Source organism: Humulus lupulus, chromosome 3, assembly GCF_963169125.1.
Source record: "Humulus lupulus chromosome 3, drHumLupu1.1, whole genome shotgun sequence".
In the NCBI taxonomy this organism is placed as follows: domain Eukaryota; kingdom Viridiplantae; phylum Streptophyta; class Magnoliopsida; order Rosales; family Cannabaceae; genus Humulus; species Humulus lupulus.
In genome coordinates, this window is record NC_084795.1 from 76758705 (window position 1) to 76765770 (window position 7066).

Genomic DNA, 7066 nt, shown 5'->3' on the forward strand with positions numbered 1-7066 from the left:
GTTCGCTAGTATGTGAGTAAGTTGTGGGATCTAATAGAAGAGACTAGATGGGTGAATAACAGACTTTTTTGGGAAAAGAGCTGCTTTGTATATTTTGACAGTGGGGTTACCAGTGTATGTTTAATTGAGGATATAGACAGATAAGAGTACTATATGGAAGGCTTAAAAGGCATTATCCTCTGGTTTTGGGGAAAGTTCAGATTTGCCTAAGAATTGGTCAGTGGATGGGCATAGCTAGTTCCATCCTTGATTACATGAAGATGAGAGGTCGTGACAAAGGGGTTGCGCTAAGTATTTGTGGCAGAAGGATGCCCGGAAATGGTACTCAGACCGAGATGTTGGCATAATGGGTTGGGAATAACTCAGATAATGATTTGATAAAAGAGGTTATAAAGACGTAGTCTGAGCTGCGGAGACTAATAAGTTTATGAGCTTGGTTTGGAATGGTAAAGTAATGACAATGTATGTCAATAAGTTTTGTGAGTTGGACAACTCGTTCTGGAAGTTGATATAAGCGGATGTAGCCGGATATGATGACTCATTTAAGGGTTAAACTCTGGGATGGTCCAGAGCATCAGGGCCGCTACAGTGTATGAGATCTTCATCTGTACTTGGGCAGCAGGGAGGGCCATGTTATTTGAGATATATGGAATGAGGTATGGAGCGTGAATGTCATAGGGCAAGAGATGCAAATGACAGTATTCCCATTGGTGGAATTTAGTAAGGACAGATTCTGGGTAATCAGAACAAAAAAATCTCGGATAGTTCCATGGCTCTTGGTTTTGATAGGAAGGGGTTTGGTTTACAAGAAAGTCGTCAGGACAATGATGGGATCTAGTGAGGTTATTTAGTATGCACCAGAGGCAGGAGATGCCATCTGGAAAGACGCCAGGTAAGGGCACGACTTCTACATGGAATGGTTCAATATATTAGGGTGGATTGCCCAGGATTAGAGAATGGAAGACTGGAATGCCTTGTTACATTTGAAGCCCAAGGCTAGTTCCTCGGAGATGACCAGTTGATTGAATAGTTCACGTTTTTGGTTATTAATGAGCTGGAACAGGTCGGTGTTAAGTATCTCCCATGAAAGGTTTAGACATGGAGTATATGCCTCAAGGAAAGTATACGAGGGATTTGAGATATTAGTGCTTGTTGGGGGAGGAATTAGAAACTTCTGAAAGAAGAATTGGAACACAAGTATTAAAGAGGTTCGTAGTGAAAGTAATAGAGCTCGTCATATGGGAGCCTTGACATGAGCCGGAGTGGGAGTTAATTTGTTAAGAGGCAACCATGGATTGTAGAGGATATCACTTGGAGTATTTTAATTGGACTGAATGGAAACTGAGCTAATCAGCAGGGGTTTAGATGGGTATGCAAGGAGTGGTTGGGTACGTTTTAGGAATGGGCTATGGATAGATTCGGTATCAGGGACATTACAAAGGATGGTACTGGTTTGACAGAAAGAATTACTGGTTTAGTTGAAGAAGTTTTGACTTCGGGATGGTTCAAACGGAGCATCATATCGTGGGAATCGCTGACATCTTCTATTAAGGATGAAGAGTTTAAATGCTCGGTTACAAGACTGGACAATGTCTTCAGGAATTGATCTTTGATCTGGTTATTACCAGCTGAGGATCAAGGAAAGAGACATTTCAGGAATTACTACATGTACCAAGTAGGGTTTGATGAATTATTAATAAAGGTTCTTAGCTGACTTAAGCTTCAGCAACACAGGTAAGTTCTACTAGCAGAAAGTATAGGAACGGTATGAACGAGTCACCTTTAGGTTCATTTGCGATATGTTGGACTACTCTCCAGTTAGAAGTGGAATGTGAACGACTACTACAGTGGTGATGTTAAAACTAAAGAAGCAGGATCACAGGTAAGGCTCTAGAGGGTGTCAGTTTTGATCTCGCCAAGGGTATTCAAGGTAATGCTACAGGAAAAGAAGGGGTCAGGTAAGAAAAGATTCAATCTGAAGCCACATAAAAGTTACTGAAGAACGTCTAAAGGATAGGAAGCACAAGAAGACCGGTAAACACATCATCTACTGCGTAAGTATCTTTGAAGGTAGCTACACAAGAGATTGGAGTGACAGAAAAATTTGAAGTTAGATTGAATGGACAATTTTGTATCAGATGTTCAGAAGACAGAATGAGGATTGATTAGCACTTTGTGATATAGGAATCTGCATGTAATGGATGAATACAGAAGGGTAACATGAAGGACCTTATTTTTGGTTAAGACATAAAACTGGGAGTGGTGCATCACAGGCTGAGACATGCCCAGGCACAGACTGATGAGATGATGGTTCAAGCCTTGCGGTAAGTGAAAGAATGGAAACATGGCCGATATACATGGAACATTAATTTAATGGTGAATGCCTAGCGTAAGGGATTTGAGCGTTTGGTCATTTGTAAGAAAGATAACCCTGAGACCAAGATTTAGTGAGACATAATAGATGGTTGATGTTAGGAACCCTCAACTGTACGAGGAGGAAATTTAATTGAAAGCAGACCTCTTACTTGGGAAGATGTGTGCCAGTTGAACAGAACGCCACGGATTACAGTAAGGACGGACAAGGTAACGATTGAGATTGGTATAGTACCTGTGATTGGTGATGGACATATACGTATCTCTTTGGACAACGGAATCCAGAGTGATGATCTTGTGGAAATGGGGAAGAACCCCATCAATGTAATATGAGTTACGATACAAAGATCAGATGAGTGGTCCGATGGAAATTTGGTGTGGAGATGAAAGTTCTAAATGGACATCGTATTACCTCCTAAAGTATGTTGTGACCAAGAGGTTTAAATGGGTGACAAAATTTAATTTTTGGATATTGGAAGGTAAAATGGTATAGTGGTGGATCATAGGAATGGACCACATTAGACTACAAGTAAGATGACTGAACATAGAAGGTTGTAACGTAGCAGATTGAGTTAATATAATTTGGTTCATGTGAACTGGTGATGGGGCAAGGTAATTGATAATGTTGAATTGAAACCCTTTAGTTTTCCAAGTTTTGGAAAGAAGTTAGAGAACGAAGGGAATAGGGTTGGAACCTAGAATTATTGGTTGATTTCAGATAGAATGGCAATCTGAAGATTTAACGGTTATGCTAAGGGATTATGCATTGAATGTGCAAATGTTTGAGATATTAAGAAAAGTATAATCCTTTGATGAAATAGTCACAGTGATGAATGTTAGATTACAGCTAAGGTGACCCAACATAAAATATGGTAAGATAGAAAGCAAGAAGTATTGTTCTAAGTAAAGAAATGAAAGGCAGTGGGTACTACGGTTCAGTATTGGTTCGAGGGGAAAACCAATGAGGTTGTTGGAATTCTTAAGGCAGGAGTATCTGCCTATTTGAAAGGACATAAGACCTCACAAATTGTAAATTTCGGAATACAGAGTTCCAGAATGAGAGATTTGTAATTCTCTAAGTAGTGCAGACAAGAAAGAGTATGATACTCTAAGAAAGGAAGGGGAGTTCTGACTCCCAATTCGATAAGAATTCTGAGATTGCACCAAGGTTTAGGCCGAGGGCCTACAAGTTAATCTTACCCTTCTATGGGTGATGGTTTATGAGTATTTCTAGCATCAATGATAAAACAGGAAAAATGACCATTGATAAAATAAGTAGACCTTTCAGCAGATTTTATGTGCAAGAAAGGGTTAACGAAATTATAGTTATAAGCACGATCTGGTGGAACAAGATTATTACTCTAGCAAGAGTGTTATTAAGGGTGAAATGTAAAGAAATTGGACCTTGGAATTATAGTCAGAGGTATGAGGTTTATTATTTGATGTGTTTGAATAAATTTCGAGGATGAAATTGTTACAAGGAGGGGATAGTTGTAACAACCCAAAATTACTAATAAGGCTTAAGGGCCTTGATTAGTGTGTCGATAAGGCATAGTTGGTAATTATGTGATTACTTATAAAATGCATGATTATGTGATATGCATGATCCTATGATTTTATGGATATGTGAAATACATGTTTATGAGTATTAGATAAGCATGCGGACCCTGTTTATCTTGTAAGGGCATAATTGTAATTTTGGCCTGTTGAGGGCATAAATGTAATTATTTGTGATAAATTTTTGAGACCACATTATTATGTGGATATACTTGCAGCATACAGCACAAGGCGATCCTAGAAAGCAAGTTAGCGAGAAAGTCACAATGGGACCTAGTACTCGACTCTGGGCGAGTCAAGGGGTATTTTGGGTAATAGACATTTATTTAGGTTATTGGGTTATGAAAATAAATAATTGGAGGTATATTTAGAGTTAGACAATCTAGCAGAGAATATTTGAGAAATTTACCATTTTCCCTTTGGGGACGTTTTTGGTACCCCGACCCTTGGGATTAAATTAAGTGACTTAAGTTAGATAAGACAAAAGGTAGGAAATATCGAGAAGCCCTGCCTGAACCGACCCTTCCCTTCTCTCTCTCACTCTTGCTTCCTCTAAAAACTCTCTCAAGTTAACTTGTGAAAACCAAGGGAAACTTGGGCTAGAAATTCAAGAATTTGAGTTGGAATCTTGGGGACTAACTCAGTAGCAATTTGGTGGGTTCAATCTTTAATTGAGGTAAGCTTTGAATTATGATTTTAGCCGTTTAATTCTATAGGTCTTGGCTGAGTTTTAGCGTTCTTAGGTTTTTTATTTTAATGATTGAATTGAAGTTTTGGATGAGGATTTAAGCTAGGTTCTTGTTGGGTTTTGTAGCTGGGAGCATATTAGAGCTATTGTGTTGATTTAATTATGTTATAGGATTGATTTGGGATAAATTGAGTGGGAGTTGGTTGCTGAAAATGGTGATTTTTCTGGGTTCGAAGCGATCGGGCGGCAGCTTTGTTCTTGGTGTGCCGCGACCCTCTAGAACAAATGGGAGCCAAAAAGAAGGGCGGCCCGCAGCATGGGGAGTGTAGGGCCTCAGCGCGTGTCTTCTGAGTGGGGAGGCTGGGCCTCTGGTGGGAGGCGGGCCGCAGCATGGAGGGCTTAGGGGCTCTTAAAGGAAATTTTGACCTTAAGGAGGTTTTAGGTGCGGGAACTTATCCTAGGGTGCTCGGGATTGATTCCACTTCCATGTTTGGTGGATTTCGATGTCTCGAAGGCTAGAACTTGGTCTGGATACTTTTATTCACTTATTATTGATGGAATCCTTTATCATGGTTGTGACTAGGTGTACGCTAGGGCTCGTGGCAGGATCGTGGTCAAGGGTCGTCTTTCTTAATCAAAGTACTCAGAATCAAAGGTAAGAAAACTGCACCCAGTTGTGTGACTATGTTGGGACTAATGGTTCCCTATACTTGTATGCAGTATTGTATGATGGTATTATGCCATGTGAACATGAAATAGATGGCCTAAGAGTGCCAGAATTAATATTGGCGCACAGGACGCGGCTCGGCCACTGGTAGCTAAGGACAGCTTAATAATCAGTGAGCTTGGTTTAAGCGGGCCGGAGTCAGTGGGTTGAACACTGGGATTGGCCTAAGTCAGCCAAAGATAGTAGATTAAATAGAGGGTGCGGCCTAAGGGTGTCGACCGTAGTTATTATATGATATGTGTACTAATGTTAACTTGATGAATATGATATGTTGAATATTTGGATGTTAGATTGTTTATTTATCGACTGTTATCATTGATTAAATGAAAGCTATGGCTTGTTGGATAATTGATTAATGTCTTGTAAATCATTTGGTTATGCTTTGTGAATTATTTGGTTATCGATATTGATTATGCTATGATGTTATAGTTTTCTTGCTGGCCTCGGCTCTTGGGTGCTACATGGTGCAGGTAAAGGCAAGGGTAAGATGGATCAACAATGGGTTGGAGAGCTCTGGGGGTGAGGTGTACATTGTCAGCTGCTCGACCGCCACGGTCGAGGAATTATACAGGGACAAAAACCTAAAATGTGCATTTTTCCATTAGAGTGGCCTTAATTATTTATAACTTTTGGAAATCTTGTAAATATGTCATTTAAACCTTGATTTGGGATCCCATGTATCAAACATTTATTTTAATGAAAATTATTTGTTTATAACCAAAATCTCTTAAACATAACCTGTTTATGACCTTAGATTCACATTTTTATTTAAATGACTTGGTTAGCAAGTCTTGCACTATTTTAAACACACAGTGTAACGATCTTTGTTATCTAAGGCGTTACACTAGGGTACTGGTAGGGCTTGGGAAAGGATCATGCTCGAGGGTCATTCTTATTATTATGCTGTACTTGGACCCGAGGTAAGAAAACTGAACCCAATACTTGATGTATGGGATTAGGGTTTCACCCAGTTATTGATTATAACTATGGTTAGGGCTCGGCCCCTAGGAATGAATGTGATTTAGGTTATGCTTTAATGCTTTGTGTTTGGATAATTGTTTAATGAATGCTTTCCTTATTTGCATAGGTAGGGCTCGGCCCCATAAAGGAACATAGTTTTTACTGTGTTTGTGTTTTATTGGTTAAGATACCATGGTTTATATGTATGGATACTTGTATCGTCTGAAATATGCTTATATGTATCTGTATTGTCTAGTTATCTGAATGTCTGATTAAAGCCTTGACTTATTAGTCAAGGGCGGAAATTGTGTGTTGCGCACTATTCGAGAGGCTTACGCCCAATCAGCGATGTACTATTACGTTGGCCGACCCTATGGTCATTGGAAAACAAAGTGCTTGGCTAGCTTTATGGCTAGTTACTTAGAGTTAAGGGCAAGGGCCCCAAGTGGCTCTATGGTCACATAGCTAGGGCATAGGGCCCCTGGTTGACTATTCATTGCAGCGGGCCCCAGCTAGGGCATAGGTCATCTATTCAGGGCAGAAAACCCCGGAAAGGTCCTACGCTCATTTATTTGTAATTGTCTGCATGCATGAGTAGGTTATTACTGCTAGGCATGCTAGATGTGTATTTGGAATCTATATTTACTGTTCATGCACATGTTTAAGTTTTCTTGCTGAGCCTTGGCTCATGGGTGCTATGTGGTGCAGGTAAGGGAAATAAGAATGCTAAACTAGCTAAGAGTTGGAGAGCTTCGGTGGCG